At 43.6% G+C, this 17449-nt stretch overlaps 1 non-coding gene across 1 annotated transcript; it reads left to right on the top strand.

Annotated features, from left to right (window-relative positions):
• The first annotated feature begins 11039 nt into the window (after positions 1-11039).
• LOC123140292 (small nucleolar RNA R71) lies at positions 11040-11146 on the top strand. The gene has a single exon (XR_006469920.1). It is a non-coding gene; the product is annotated as a small nucleolar RNA R71 (small nucleolar RNA).
• The last annotated feature ends 6303 nt before the right edge of the window (positions 11147-17449 follow it).

Here is a 17449-nt window from a genome sequence, read left to right as displayed (position 1 = left end):
ATTTAAGATTTGTCGACTGTCCCAACCTTACATGTGCAACCACTCTACGCTTATATGGGAGAGGGAATTATTGATTACCTAGGTCGATACTAGCTTGGAGCCCGCATTACTAGTGACGGGGGAGAGTTGGTGCTCTCTCTCGGGACGGGGTCGTGCCAGGTAGGGCGGCCATGACTGTCTTTATAGGACACCGGATACACCGTTGTGTCCCCTCTCGGATGTTACGATCTCGAGTGAGTCTCGTATGATGTACATCGTGATGATACGGAACAACGAGTGGACTCCATGTCAGTGTCGTCCAGGGAAAGGTAGTGATCGGGTGCTTACCCCAGGTACTTGAGGTATCGCGGGTCGTGGATGACATGAAAGTTCCCCGGATCTTGTGGGTACAGTGTGCAACCTCTGCAGAGTGTAAAACTATTCGAATAGCTGTGTCCACGGTCAAGGACAGTTGGGCGGTGCTGCTTAAACTATGTCCAGAGTTTACAAACCAGTGTGTGTGTTTGATAACTACTTGGGTCAAGTCAAAGGACTTGACGTGATTGAGATGGGTTGGTGCCCACTCTATTTATGTTGATACCTGTAACCTGTCCTCATGGTTACTTCAATTCTCTTGATGCATGTCTTACAAGTTGTTGAACATGTCATTGCACTCAAAACTAGCTTTCTGCAAAAATTTACTTATATCATGCATTGTTGTATCTTGAACCAAAGCATGGGTTGCTTGCGAGTACATTCAAAGTACTCATTGGCTTGCCACTGGTTATTTTATTGGCCAGGCATGAAAGAATAGGATATGATGATGAATACTTCAGCGACGAACATGCGAGCTAGGACGTTTCATAGTCAGAATGCCTGTAGGGTTAAGGCAGATGACATGGGTCCAAGTTATCGACGAAGATTTCTGCTGCGATGTTATACTCAAGACTCGACCCTAATGGTCTTACTTGTGTAATACGGTATGTATGGATGCAAGACTCTTGTTATTCAGTTTCTGTGTGTTCAGTGAGCATTGATCTCTGGGATCACTGTACACGTGCATTCGGTGATCAAGACTTATGAGTCGGGGTCCCCACAAGTAATCTGAACTCCTTCCATAGTTTCCAAGAATTTGGCAAATTGCCTGTCATTTTTGGGTTTGTTGAACCTTGATACGTCTCCGTCGTATCTATAATTTTGGATTGTTCCATGCCAATATTATCCAACTTTCATATACTTTTGGCAACTTCTTATACTATTTTTGGGACTAACATATTGATCCAGTGCCCAGTGTCGGTTCCTGTTTGTTGCATGTTTTTTGGTTCGTAGAAAACCCATATCAAATGGAGTACAAACGGGATAAAAACGGACGGAGAATTTTTTTGGAATATTTATGAATTTTGGGAAGAAGAATCAACGCGAGGCGATGCTCGAGGGGCCCATGATGCATGGGGCGCGGCCCGACCCTCGTGGACACCCCGTAAGGCGGTTGTTGCTCTTCTTTCCCCACAAGAAACCAATATCCGAAAACAAATCGTGTTGAAGGTTTCAATCCAATCGGAGTTACGGATCTTCGCGTATATAGGAAACGGTGAAAGGGTAGAACCAGGAACGCGGAAACAGAGAGACATATCCAATCTCAGAGGGGCTCTCGCCCCTCCCACGCCATAGAGACCATGGAACAGAGGGGAAACCCTTCTCCCATCTAGCACTACTAGAAAAAGGCCTACTAATGGCGCACCGGTTTTGCCTACTAATGGCGCACTACCGGTGTGCCATTACTAGCATGCCATTAGTATTTTTTACTAATGGCGCACCAGTGGTGCGCCATTAGTATCTGGTATACTAATGGCGCACCATGTAGTGCGCCATTAGTATAGCCCACGGTGCGCCATTAGTATCTGGTATACTAATGGCGCACCACATAGAAGTGCGCCATTAGTAACATTTTTTTTCAAAATTTTTTTAGAAATTTTTTTTTAATTTTTTTTTTCAGTTTTTTTAATTTTTTTTTCAAATTTTTCTTAACCTCAGTTCACTATGGCTTAATCTCGGGTCAATATGCTTAATCTCAGGTCAAATCGCACTCCGTGGTCAAACTTCCCGAAAGGTCACCCATCCTCACACTACTCCAGCCCAAGCACGCTTAACTTCAGAGTTCTATCTAACGCCAGCAACAGCTCACTTCACAGGCACTTGTTGATATATCTAGCATATCAATCCTGTTATACCTTGTTGATGTCTAGAACTTTGTTCATGTTCATGACTATGATGAAATTTTGAAAAATATTTCAAACTTCCTGATCATATTACGTATTATTTTTTGAAAAAAATTCAAAAACAATTTTTTTTCTGTTACTAGTGGCGCACCACATCCACGGTGCGCCACTAGTAAGTTTGAAATTTTTTGAATTTTTTTGCCGCTAGATCTTGAAAGCCCCGTAACTTTTTTCTGTTAGGTTTTTGGGGATTTTCGAGTAGATGATTTTTCATATAAAAAACTTTTTCATCTGAGTTCGTATGCAAAAGTTATGCCCATTTTACAAATTTTCAGAGAGATTTTGCAAATAAAGTTGAAATTCATATTTGTAAATTTTCCCAAAAACTAGAGCACATATCACATGGGAAACATATTATCTTTTATTTTTTTTGACATTTCCATCATTTTCTTTTATTTTTTTTAAAACTGAAAAGGCGATCCAGGGGGGGGGGAGTTGCATTCGGTGTTGGGGCAAGTTAGTAATGGCGCACCGTGGGGTGGTGCGCCATTACTAGTTTAACTAGTAATGGCGCACCACACCCACGGTGCGCCATTACTAGTTTTGAAAAAAAATAAAAAAAAGTTGATATTTTTTTGAAAAAAACTTAGTAATGGCGCACCAGTGGAAAGTGCGCCATTACTAGTTAAAACTAGTAATGGCGCACCGAGACATGGTGCACCATTAGTAACAATTTTTTTTTATTTTTTTTTACTTTTTTTGTCAAAACTACTAATGGCGCACGACGGATGTGGTGCGTCATTACTATGTCAATTAGTAATGGCGCACTATGCAATGGTGCGCCATTAGTAACAATTTTTTTATGTTTTTTTCCAAACTACTAATGGCGCACCACACACCAGGTGCGCCATTAGTAATATATTACTAATGGCGCACCGAGACATGGTGCGCCATTAGAATATAGTAATGGCGCACCACATCACAAGTGCGCCATTAGTGTCCATTTCATCTATAGCCCTTGTAGTAGTGTAGGGAGAAGGTCAGGGAAGAAGAAGAAGAAGCGGGGCTCTCTCCCCCCTCTCCTGGTGGCGCCAGAATGCCGCCGGGGCCATCACCATCACCGTGATCTACACCAACACCTCCGTCATCTTCACCAACATCTCCATCACCTTCGCCCATCTATCTACAGCGGTCCACTCTCCCGCAACCCATTGTACCCTCTACTTGAACATGGTACTTTATGCTTCATATTATTATCCAGTGATGTGTTGCCATCCTATGATGTCTGAGTAGATTTTCATTGTCCTATCGGTAATTGGTGAATTGCTATGATTGGTTTAATTTGCTTGTGGTTATGTTGCTATCCTTTGGTGCCCATCATATGAGCACGCGCGTGGATCACACCATAGGGTTAGTTCTATGTTGATAGGAATAAGTATTGGAGGGCAAGAGTGAAAGAAGCTTCAACCTAGTATAGAAATTGATGCATACGGGATTGAAGGGGGACCAATATGTCTTAATGCTATGGTTGGGTTTTACCGTAATGAACATTAGTAGGTGCGGATGCTTGCTAATAGTTCCAATCATAAGTGCATAGAATTCCAAGTCAGGGATGACATGCTAGTAGTGGCCTATCCCACATAAAACTTGCTATCGGTCTAGTAAAGTAGTCAATTTCTTAGGGACAATTTTGCAACTCCTACCACCACTTTTTCACACTCGCTATACTGACTTTATTGCTTCTTTATCTAAACAGCCCCTAGTTTATATTTACATGCTCTTTATATTCTTGCAAACCTATCCAACAACACCTACAAAGTCCTTCTAGTTTCATACTTGTTTTAGGTAAAGAGAACGTTAAGCATGCGTAGAGTTGTATCGGTGGTCGATAGAACTTGAGGGAATATTTGTTCTACCTTTAGCTCCTCGTTGGGTTCGACACTCTTACTTATCTAAAGAGGCTACAATCGATCCCCTATACTTGTGGGTTATCAAGACCTTTTCCTGGCGCCGTTGCCGGGGAGTTATAGCGTGGGGTGAGTATTCTCATGTGTGCTTGTTTGCTTTATCACTAAGTAGATTTTATTTTGTGCTCTTTTTTTCTATCTTTAGTTATGGGTAGGAAACACAAAATACCAAAAAAATAGTTGTACCTACTACACCAATGGTTGAAGAACCACTCAAAATCTATCACACTCCTGTAGCTTTTTACTTGAATCATCTTAGATCCCTTTGTGCTCGTGCTGAAACCCCAACTAGGTTAGTTGAGGGAAAATCTTTAGATGAGCATGCTTGTTATGTGTGATGCCGCTTATCTCAAAAAGGGAAACTTTTACTGGATCAAATTCATCGTTTGCAAGTCTATGCTTGGAATATATGTGAAATATATGATTTTACTTGTTGTACTGAAGACCCTAAGAAACACCTTCCCTACCAATGTGAGTTTAGTGATAATGGAATCATATGTTCGTATGCTAAGGGTGTTTATAATTACTATGATGTTCAACAAATTGAAGAATTTATTGCTTCTAAGGGTGCTTATGAAATTGATTCTTTGATTGGAAAGTATGATGCTACTCTTTACAAATCTGCAAATTTTGCCATACTTAAATATTGTTATGATAACTATTCTTCTAATGCCTATGTTAAACCATATATTGAGGACTCCTCCGCTGTCCAAGAAGAGACTAATATTTTGCAGGAGTCTATGGAAGAAGGAATTGATGAAACTGTGGGCTCATTGGATGAAAAAGATGATGAGGAGAGCGAAGAACGAAAGGAGGAAGAGCAGATTAGCTACCCGTGCCCACCTTCTAATTTGACTAACACTTCAACTCATACATTGTTTAATTCCCCTTCGTGCTTACCGAAGGATGATTGCTATGATGATTGTCATGATCCCGTTGATTCTCTTGAAATACCCCTTTTTGATGATGCTTGCTATGCTTGTGGCCATGATGCCAATATGAATTATGCTTATGGAGATGAACTTGCTATAGCTCCTTATGTTAAACATGAAATTGTTGCTATTGCACCCACGCATGATAGTCCTATTATCTTTTTGAATTCTCCCTACTACACTATATCGGAGAAGTTTGACCTTATTAAGGATTATATTGATGGGTTGCGTTTTACTACTACACATGATGATTTTGATATATATAATATGCATGTGCTTGCTGCTCCAACTTGCAATTATTATGAGATAGGAACTACATCTCCGCCTCTCCATGTTTCCAATACGATAAAATTGCAAGAAACTGTTTAAGCTATGCATTGGCCTTACTATGTGTGCATGAATTGTTTTTATGACATGTAGATTCATAGGAAGAGAGTTAGACTTTGTTGTTGCATGATATATGTTACTTTGTGCTCACTACTAAATTCCAAATCATTGTTAATTAAAATTGTCTTTGATATACCTTGGGATCCGGGTGGATCCATTACCTGAGCACTATATGCCTAGCTTAATGGCTTTAAAGAAAGCGCTGCCAGGGAGACAACCCAGAAGTTTTAGAGACTCATTTATTTTTGTTGTGTGCTTTTATAAAGTTTTATAATAAAAATAATGTGCCAAGGTTTGCCTTTAGGATGTTTACAATGCTTGTTGATTTGTGCGGTGCAGGACAGAAACTTCGGCTGTAGTGCGGGATTTTACAATTTTTTACTGGAATATGATACGGTTCTGAAACTGTTTGCACTGTATTTATATACAAATATTTTATTTTTCCTAATTTTTTCAGAATTTTTGGAGTAACAGAAATATGGTGAATGTTCAGATTACTACAGACTGTCCTGTTTAAGACAGTTTCTGTTTTTGATGCATAGTTTGCTTGTTTTGATGAAACTATCAATTTCTATCAGTGGATTAAGCCATGAAAAAGATATATTACAGTAGCTACAATGCAAAAACAATATATGAATTGGTTTTCAACAATACTTAGAGTAGTGATTTTCTCTATTATACTAACGGATCTTACCGAGTTTTCTGTTGAGTTTTGTGTGGATGAAGTGTTCGAAGATCGAGGAGGTCTCGTTATGAGGAAAAAGATGAGAGGCAAGAGCTCAAGCTTGGGGATGCCCAAGGAACCCCAAGTAAATATTCAAGGAGACTCAAGCGTCTAAGCTTGGGGATGCCCCGGAAGGCATCCCATCTTTCTTCAACAAGTATCGGTATGTTTTCGAATTCGTTTCGTTCATGTGATTTGTGAAATCTTGGAGCGTCTTTTGCATTTAGTTTTCACTTTTCTTTTATGCACCATACTGGTATGAGATAGTCCTTGGTTGATTTATAGAATGCTCATTGCACTTCACTTATATCTTTTGAGTATGGCTTTATAGAATGCTTCATGTGCTTCACTTATATCATTTGAAGTTTGGATTGCCTGTTTCTCTTCACATAGATAACCGCCATTTGTAGAATGCTCTTTTGCTTCACTTATATTTGTTAGAGCGTGGACATATCTTTTGTAGAAAGAATTAAACACTCTTGGTTCACTTATATCTATTTAGAGAGATGACAGGAATTGGTCATTCACATGGTTAGTCATAAAATCCTACATAAAACTTGTAGATCACTGAATATGATATGTTTGATTCCTTGCAATAGTTTTGCGATATAGAGATGATAATATGTGGGAGGTTCTAGTAAAAGGTTGTGTTTAGTAAGAATATTGGTGTTATGGTTTGTGATTCCCAAAGCATGCACGTATGGTCTCCTAACTATGTAACCACATTGGCGTGCATTGTATTTTGATTGTTTACCTTTGTGTGAAGGTCGGGGGCGCGCGATGGTTAACTCCTACCAACCTCCCCCCTAGGAGCATGCGTACTAGTACTTTGCTTCGAGGGCCAATAAAATTTTGCAATAAGTATATGAGTTCTTTATGACTAATGTGAGTCCATGGATTATACTCACTCTCACCCTTCCATCATTGCTAGCCTCTTCGGTACCGTGCATTGCCCTTTCTCACCTCGATAGTTGGTGCAAACTTCGCCGGTGCATCGAAACCCCGTGATACGATACGCTCTATCACACATAAGCCTCCTTATATCTTCCTCAAAACAGCCACCATACCTACCTATTATGGCATTTCCATTGCCATTCCGAGATATAATGCCATGCAACTTCCATCATCATCATATACATGACTTGGGCATTCATTGTCATATTGATTTGCATGATCGTAAGATATCTAGCATGCTGTTTTCATGGCTTGTCTGTTTTTTGATATCTTTGCTATGCTAAATCATTGCACATCCCGGTACACCGCCAGAGGCATTCATATAGAGTCATATCTTTGTTCTACATATCGAGTTGTAATATTGAGTTGTAAGTAAATAAAAGTGTGATGATCATCATTATTAGAGCATTGCCCCAGTAAGGAAAGGATGATGGAGACTATGATTCCCCCACAAGTCGGGATGAGACTCCGGACTTTATGAAAAATAAAAGAGGCCAAAGAAGCCCAAATAAAAAAAGAGGCCAAATAAGCCCACCAATAAGAAAAGAAAATAAAAAAATGAGAGAAAAAGAGAGAAGGGGCAATGTTACTATCCTTTTACCACACTTGTGCTTCAAAATAGCACCATGTTCTTCATACAGAGAGTCTCTTGAGTTATCACTTCCATATACTAGTGGGAATTTTCATTATAGAACTTGTCTTGTATATTCCGATGATGGGCTTCCTCAAATGCCTGAGGTCTTCATGAGCAAGCAAGTTGGATGCACACCCACTTAGTTTCCAGTTTGAGCTTTCATACACTTGTAGCTTTTTGTGCATCCGTTGCGTGGCAATCCCTACTCCTCGCATTGACATCAGTTGATGGTCATATCCATAGCCCACTGATTAGCTGCGTCAATGTGAGACTTTCTCCCTTTTTTGTCTTCTCCACACAACCTCCATCATCATATTCTATTCCTACCATAGTGCTATGTCCATGGCTTGCCCTCATGTACTGCATGAGGGTTGAAAAAGCTGAAGCGCGTTAAAAAGCATGAACAAATTGCTTGGCTGACACCGAGATGAGCATGAGGGGTACCTTGTGTTAGGAAAAGGGAGCATAAAAGACTATATGATTTTGTAGGGATAACGTTCTTTAGCATTGATATTTTGAAAGACATGATTGTTTGTTGGGATTCCCGAGTATTAAATTCTTTTATGCCAAATGATAGACTATTGCTTTGAATCACTCGTATCTTAATATTCATGCCATGATTAGATTACATGATCAAGATCATGTTAGGTAGCATTCCACATCAAAAATTATCTTTTTTATCATTTACATACGCGAGGACGAGCAGGAATTAAGCTTGGGGATGATGATACGTCTCCGTCGTATCTATAATTTTTGATTGTTACATGCCAATATTATTCAACTTTCATATACTTTTGGCAACTTTTTATATTATTTTTGGGACTAACATATTGATCCAGTGCCCACTGCCAGTTCCTGTTTGTTGCATGTTTTTATTTCACAGAAAATCCATATAAAACGGAGTCCAAATGGGATAAAAACGGACGGAGAATTTTTTTGGAATATTTATGAATTTTGGGAAGAAGAATCAACACGAGACGATGCTCGAGGGGCCCACGAGGCAGGGGGCGCGCCCCAGGGGGGTGGGCACGCCCCTGACCCTCATGGACACCTCGTAAGGCAGTTGCTGCTCTTATTTCACCGCAAGAAAGCTAATATCTGGAAACAAATCATGTTGAAGGTTTCAATCAAATCGGAGTTATGGATCTCTGGGAATATAAGAAACGGTGAAAGGGCAGAACCAGGAACGTAGAAACAGAGAGAGACAGAGAGACAGATCCAATCTCGGAGGGGCTCTCACCCCTCCCATGTCATGGAGACCATGGACGAGAGGGGAAACCCTTCTCCCATCTAGGGGGAAGGTCAAGGAAGAAGAATAAGATGGGGGGCTCTCCACCCCTCTCTCCCGGTGGCGCCAGAATGCCGCTGGGGCCATCATCATCACTGTGATCTACACCAACACCTCCGTCATCTTCACCAACATCTCCATCACCTTCCCCCATCTATCTACAGCGGTCCACTCTCCCGCAACCCGATGTACCCTCTACTTGAAAATGGTGCTTTACGCTTCATACTATTATCCAATGACGTGTTGCCATCCTATGATGTCTGAGTAGATTTTCGTTGTCCTATCGGTAATTGGTGAATTGCTATGATTGGTTTAATTTGCTTGTGGTTACGTTGCTGTCCTTTGGTGCCCATCATATGAGCGCACACGTGGATCACACCATCGGTTAGTTGTATGTTGATAGGAGTATGTATTGGAGGGCAAGAGTGACAGAAGCTTGAACGTAGCGTAGAAATTGATGCATACGGGATTGAAGGGGACCAATATATCTTAATCCTATGGTTGGGTTTTACCTTAATGAGCATTAGTAGTTGCGGATGCTTGCTAATAGTTCCAATCATAAGTGCATAGAATTCCAAGTCAGCGATGACATGCTAGAAGTGGCCTCTCCCACATAAAACTTGCTATCGGTATAGTAAAGTAGTCAATTGCTTAGGGACAATTTCACATGTCCTACCACCACTTTTCCACACTCGCTATACTAAATTTATTGCTTCTTTATCTAAACAGCCCCTAGTTTATATTTACGTGCTATTTATATTGTTGCAAACCTATCCAACAACACCTACAAAGTCCTTCTAGTTTCTTACTTGTTTTAGGTAAAGCGAATGTTAAGCATGCATAGAGTTGTATCGGTGGTCGATAGAACTTGTTGGGTTCGACACTCTTACTTATCGAAAGAGGCTACAATTGACCCGCTATACTTGTGGTTATCAAACCTCTCAAGAAAGTGAATGTTGTTGGTTCTTATTGCTTCCTCTAGCAAAGGCTCAACTATTGTTTGAAAACAAGGATATTTGACTTCAGTTTCAATTTGGTTATCAACTTCTTTCTCCATTAGTTTCTCTGATGATGTTGAAGGTGGAGTTCTGGATTAACTTGGCCTCATAGCAGGAGGGACATATGTCTTCGGAGTAGTAAGTAATTGTCCTGACATAACTCCACTCCTTGTAGTCACTGCATCAACTGAAGATATTGCCCCACAGTGAGCTATCGGGTTTGGAATTGGTTGAGCAGGCAGTCTTGCTTCATTTTCTCCCACCATACTATCCATTTTGCTCACAAGCATCTTAGCAGAATCTTTTAAGCTATTAACTTCATTGTCATCTTGTTCACCAATTCCAACTGTATCTTCATGATTTCCTCCATTCCATTTTGACTGAACATTTTGTTGTTCATTCTGCCTCGGCACTTGAAATTGACTTGGATGATTTGGTGGTCGATTTCCTTGTACTATCGATCCACTTGCATATGACTGATTGTTCTTTTATGACAAGTATGGATGGTTCCTCCAAGAAGGATTGTAGCTGTTTGAGAATGGACCTTGACTTTGGGCATAACTTACTTCTGAAATCGATGATCCGATTTCTGAGTAGAAGGTACAATCTGTTGAAGGATGACCTGCTTGGCCACATACATCACACATTTGAGGCACACTTACTGAAGCTACAGATGTACCGATGGAATTTGACATGATATTGTCCATCTTCTTGTTCAATATGGCAATCTGAGCCGCCATGCTATCATTTGCAGACACATTGTACACACTAAGATGCGGTGGTTCTATTGCTCTTTCACTCAACCATTGGAAATGATGAGATGACATACTTTCAATCAATGCAAATGCTTCATCAAGAGTTTTGTTCATGATTCCTCCTCTAGCAGCAGAATCGACAAAAGCTCTGGTCTAAGTAGTCAATCCTCTGTAAAAGGTTTGTAACACCAGCCATCTTTCTAAACCATGATGAGGACACATTCTGATTAAAGAGTTGAATCTTTGCCATGCATCGTACAAAATTTGTCCATCATATTGAGTGAACCTTGTTAACTTGTCCCTGTATTCAGCAGATTTTGTTGGTGGAAAGTATCTCTTAAGAAATATCTGCAATAAAGTCTCCCAAGTATTCTTCAGATGTTCTGGCAATGAGTGAAGCCATACTCTTGCTCCATCTCTCAAGGAAAATGGAAATAGTGACAATCTGATAGCACTCGGTGAAACTCCATTTTGTTTGAGGGTGTTACAATACTCCATGAAAGTCCTTATATGCTCATGTGGGTCTTCTAAAGCTGTTCCACCAAATCTGGACTGCTATACCATGTTAATCGGAGCTGGCTTCAATTCAAAATTGTTTGCTTGAATCATTGGTTGCACCATTTCTCCTGGTATCCCATGATCTCTTGGGACCAACAAGTCCCCGAGCAAAGGCACTGGATCAGGCATCTTTTCTTCTTCTTGATCTTGCAAAATTTCAGCAACTTGAAACTATGTTTGATTCTCTCTTGTTCTTCTCAATAAAGTCCTTTCAATTTCTCGATCAAATGGCTCTAGTGAACGTTCTTCAGATTCTAACATAAGATAATTTCCTGTAAAGTTCCTGAGATTGACACATGCTAGTTTTTCTCAAAAATACAGCCAATGTTAGAAAATGGTTACTTGCCAGCAATACTATGGAATCGACCTAAAATAAATCCTGATCTTCTTCTACTAATGTGCTAATGATATTTAGATCCTCGGCAACGGCGCCAAAATGATCAGAGGTAGATATAGTGATTTAGAATGTCGGTTCTCCACAGGGATCGAGAACTTCGAAGCACGCATTCGAAAAATTTAGGGCAATAGAATATTTGATTTTAATAGAGCTAGAGACAACTTATCAGACTAATCGAACTGTCGTGGTAACAAGTAGTCACTGGATCCAAGCAAAAATTACATAATAGACAGGAAAGGTAAAGGATTCAAAGATAACACATGGAAGATGGTTCAGCCATCATGCACACCTCATGCAACCAATTAACTTGCTAGTAGCTCACAAGAAAATAACTACTAACTCAATATCCAGCAAAGAGTAACAACAATTCAGCAAGGATAGATGGGGGTTCAGCAAAGGTACACAAGTAACAAAGTAAATTTCAGACCCAACAGTTCATATATTCAGAGAACAGAAACAAGAGAAGAGAAAGGTTCAGAGCCTATGGTCTTGATGATCTTCAATTCGAAGCTGTAGATGTTGTAGGCGAAGAAGAACAACAGGGGCACATTGGAGACGATCTGTAGCAGGAGCAACTTCCACGTGGACGTTGAAGAAGAGTAGCAGAGGAGGATCCTTGGGGTTGAGCTGGTGAAGATGACTTGGTGAAGATCAGTAGCGGAGGGCGGGGACTTGGGGAGGAATCATGGCAGCCTTCACGGGAGGTCGGCAGACCACCCGGAGCAGAGAACACTAGGAGTCCGACGCCCCGAAGGAGATGCCACAGCAGCGATCGTCGGAGTTGGAGACGAACAGCAGCAACAGGCGTCGGAGTTGTAGCAGAGCGGCACGGGCGTCGGTGTTGGAGAGGAGTAACAGCAGTCGGTTAGGAAGGAGAGGCCTCGCAGTGGATCAGCCGCGCTGCCAACCTCCCGAAACCCTCGATCTCATTCTTCCTCTTGTCCGCCTCGATCCCCTTTCTTCCCTGCTTTTATCTAGTCGTGGGTGAGCAGCCTGGGTTGCTGAGCCACGAGGAGAAGAAGCAAAAGCAGTCGGCCCTCTGGTTGTTTTTTGTTCGACCCCACTCCTCTGCTTGGTGGTTCAGCCGCGCGTGGGATCAGACACCACGTCTAGTGTGTCGCGCCAGACCTCAGCTCCTCTAACACATGCCACCAGACAACTCCTTTGGTTCTTTTCGATTTGCCCCCTTCAGAATTGAACTCTTCTCCAAGTTGAACCTTGCTTTAGTGTTGAAAGCACTTTCGACGAAGTTTGGGTGCCTAAATGCACCAATCCTGCAAAAAATGAATAAGTGTTGTAAAAATATCAGTATAGGAATATTTCTGTAGGAATGTATACTTTATGAGTGATTACTGTGATCATATGTTTAATTTGTGACCCAAAAAGGCTTAAAATACTATATGCATAAATGTGCTATCAGGCAGCAAGAGGATGTAGATGAGGTTGGGAACGACGCTGCAGGGCTTCCGGCGATGCATGGCTCGGCGGAGAGCTTCAGTGCGAGGAGACGGAGCTCGTGGTCATGGGGACGAGCGAGTCAGTGGCTCTGGGCGCGGTGGCAGCCGGCGGAGACGGTGCTGGAACTCATGCATGAGAGGGAGGGAGAGAGCATAGGAGGAGGATGAGCTCAAGAGAGATGAGAGGGGGTCAGGGGTGTGTGTGGCGTCATCTGGGCGTGTCGAGGAGGAGCCAGGCAGGCTGGGAGGGAGGAGGTGGCCAGGCGGCATGCCCGCGCGCGGCGACCACGCGCGCGCGTCCTCCTACCAGGAGCTTGAGGATGGCGGTGCTGGTGGGCTGGGCCTGTTGGCTTGGCTGCCAGCTGGGCCGGCCAGGTAAAACTCTCACTCTCTTTTCTTATTTGTTTTCTATTTTTTTTTCTTTTTTGTAATTTGTTTTGGGTTTAGTTTTAACACCAAACCATTTTATAAAATCCTTAAAATAATTATATGGCGATAACTAAAGTATCCAGGAGCACATAAAAAGTTCCAGAATTATTGGACATATATTTCTTTTATAGCAGAAATAAATCCAACTCAAATACATTATTATTTAATTTCAAATGCCCAAAATAAGTACTTTTATTCCTCTAAAAATATTGGCTTGAATTTTACCTCTTGCCAATATTTTCAAAGACTAAGAAGAACATTTTCCTGGACCTATTTGAGGCAATTTTTATCTTGATCATTTTCAAAATGATTTCTGAGGCTTTCACATATCCCCAATTCAAATTTATTGAAAATTTAAACATGATGCTCACATGGAAGCTAGCCTAGATCATTACGAGAAGCTAGGGATGTGACAACTCACCCCCACTAGACATGAATCTCATCCCGGGATTCAAGACGTGAGGTAAGAAGACAGAGGGGACACAAAACTACACAATCTTCATGATCCAGCTTCCCTTCTCGAAGATGTTGAATGATCACTTCAAAATGATCTTGACTTCCTTGCTTTCGAGATCTTCATCTAACAAGATGTCGATAGAAAGAAACTCTATAGGAATCGATCTCCTCAAAGATCGAGCAAATCAGGATCAACTCACGGGGTGAGACGTGGGAACATATCTGGAGTTCAGACATAAATCACACATCAGGTGCAATGGAAAGAAGTAGAAGACAAGGGTTCAATTGGGTAGGCAAAAATTCCACACTTAAGAAGGTGGTGAATGGATGTCAACATAGCGAGGAGTTGTTTGTCCTTCATATCAAATGGGGCACCTTGGAGAAGGTGACCCATGGATTATTCCCTTAAGTGGCAAAACGAATTACTTTTGATATAGAGATCATTGAGACTCTTTACACCAACCCAAGGCAATTTAGAAATGGTCGTCTGACGGAGTTTGGGAGAATGGCATACTCAGGCTAAAATGGACGATGTGGACTACCATGTTGAAGACAATGCAATGGATGATTTTTGCTTATCATCGGAAATGGATGGGACCCATGGTAAATCAACTTTTGAAGATGATCCTAGACAGCAACTGCTGAGAAGGGCATCCCATGGAAAATTGGCATAATGGTGGTGAAAGCTGGGAACAAAATGCAAATGTTGTGAATGTTCCAACCATCATATCTCCCTGAGATTCAGATCTGGTTAGAAACATGATACTTTAGACTCAACATGTCTGAGAAGAAGAGTTGCAACACAAATCGAAGAGATAACTTTGCGGGATTATCGGGAAATGAACTGCAACAATAAGCTCCAAAACATGAGTTGGTTCTGCTACACACATGTGAACACGCTGTCCCAGACAAGAATGACCACATAGTAGTCTTACAATGAAACGCAAAAGAGTTGTGGTGGGGAACCATCAGCGAGGATATCGAAGTCCTTACATAAGGCATGCTCTTAAGAAGGAACTTCTTCTCCTGGAACAAATCAATCAGTGGTTTGGTGTGCTATGGGATACATATGTGTCGGTGTACTAGAGTAGGGGTACCCTAGTATCCCGAACTTGTGCACGGGCAGTTGCAGCACCCACCCCCCCGTGGCAAGGGTTGCCGGGTGACCGCCAAGGTCCTCCGAGGTTCCTTTGGAGCCATCCAAGAACAAAGTATTCAGGCCAGGGAGACAAGGCCCCGACAAGAGGAGCTTGCCGGGAAGGCCAACCAAGGCATCTCAAGGAACTTGCCGCGACGCGCCACGCGTCCCGGCAAGGCCCGGTGAGCGACAAGCTTCCGGACGCGACAAGACAATGACCACGGCAAGGCGCTTGCCGCGGCAAACTACCACTCTGTACCCACGCTCCAGCACATCCACCAATGTGTCGCCTTGGGGCCTTTCCAGGCGCGTGTGGCGAGAGGCTGTGCAGCCAGCGGTGCGCGGTGGCAAGCGACGCTGACAAGACTGCCATCGTGGCGAGCGGTGGCGTCCCTGACGGTCCTTTTTGCACTATTTGGGCGACACAGACGGGCATTTAATGCCTTTGTCCCCTGTCGTCAGGGTTAGGTATGATACACTGTACAGGTAGCTGTACCAACCGCAATTCCCTTTTCCATTTTTGCCCTTGTCTACGTTGCCACCTGTTGGTGACCCCTTGAGCATATAAAAGGAGGCCCATGCGCAACGTAGAGGGGGGTTCGAAGGTAGAAAACACTCACGCTCGGTCTCGTTAGCAGCTTGTGTGTACTGTAGCACTCAGCGCTCCCGAGCAAGAACTCAATACAATCAGACAAGCAGCAGTAGGAGTATTATCTCTCCGGAGAGCTCCGAAGCTGGGTAAACTGCTCGTGTGCTTCGCCTCGATCCGCTCTTCGTGCGATCTCCGCCCCCCGACGAACCGAAAGGGGCTCAGTCCACCGGCCCCATAGGTGTTCGTGGATCTGTTTCCCCGACATCTTTGGCGCGCCAGGTAGGGGCCGTCGAGGTTGTGCGGACCTGATCCAGCGTTCACACGGGCTAGATCTTCAGCTTCTTCATCGACATACCACCGAAGAAGAAGGCTTCGGAAGCAGCTGTTCCGTCCACGTCGATCCCACCACCACCGGGGCAAACGAGTGGTGGGGTAGACGCCGGCGGAAGAACGAACATCGACGAGGGAGCTCACGGCGCTGCCAGGTCCAAGGACAAGGCTGCGCAGACCTCGGCGTCCGTACATGTTCCGCGCCCATCTCAGGAGGCACAGGACCGACAGCGTCATGGTATTCGCAGTACCATACGTTTGTTGGACCAAGATTGAGCTGGTGGATCTCGGGGTGCTCAAGACCAGCATGCACGCCAACGTGCTGGCACGAGCGAGACACGGTCACCTGGACGGGATACTGCTCCTTCTAACATAGTTAGAAGTCCGAGCATATCCCGCTCCTCACGCCGTTCACCACTACCGCCCACCACTCCAGCAGAAGCTCTGGCGCGAGCTCAACTGCTCCTAGATTACCCTTCAACGGCAGACAAGATCGATGAATGGAGGGCCACCATTCAGAGTCTCATCGGCTATGCCAATGGCGACACTCCGCGGCAGCCGAGTACATCGCTGCCGCGGCAAGACTGCCAGACGCGAGCCGATGGCGACGAAGCCGGTGGGGGTGCAACCATCAGGCACTCTCCACCCCGAAGGCCAAGATCGCTGACTCGCCAGATCAACCTCGACAGCGACTCCACCGCATCGTCAGATCCACGAGCTCGTCGTGATCAACGCCAAGTTCTTCACGAACGACAGTAAGAAGACGCTCGTACTCGCATCGAGCGTCGAAGAGAAGCGCGGCATCAATCAGACTAGCGCGCTGGGCCCTCTGTCGACATGCATGTGCCAGGGGAACCAGGCGACTTGCCGTATGCAGTAGGTTGCCCTGCGTTCACTCCTGAGCTGCGGCAAGTCCAGTGGCCCAGCACGAAGAATTTCAAGCCAGATGTACTAGAGAAGTATGACGGCAAGTCGCATCCGTCGGAGTTCCTTAGCATCTACACCATCGTGGTGCAAGCTGCCGGGGGGCGGGACGACAAGATCCTTGCCAACTACTTCCCGCTGGTGCTCAAGCCCAACGTCAGATCCTGGCTCATGCACTTGCCGGGCAATTCCATATCCTCTTGGGCGGATCTATGCCATGAGTTTGTCGGCGCCTTTACAGGTGGCCACAAAACTCATGGCCAAGAGAGTGACCTTCATCTGCTCGCCCAGAAGGAGGGAGAGCCCCTGCGCAAGTACATTCAGAGATTCA

Source organism: Triticum aestivum, chromosome 6B (assembly GCF_018294505.1).
Source record: "Triticum aestivum cultivar Chinese Spring chromosome 6B, IWGSC CS RefSeq v2.1, whole genome shotgun sequence".
Classification (NCBI taxonomy): Eukaryota; Viridiplantae; Streptophyta; class Magnoliopsida; order Poales; family Poaceae; genus Triticum; species Triticum aestivum.
The sequence above is the reverse complement of the archived record's forward strand: the minus strand, read 5'-3'. Positions and strand labels throughout refer to the sequence as shown.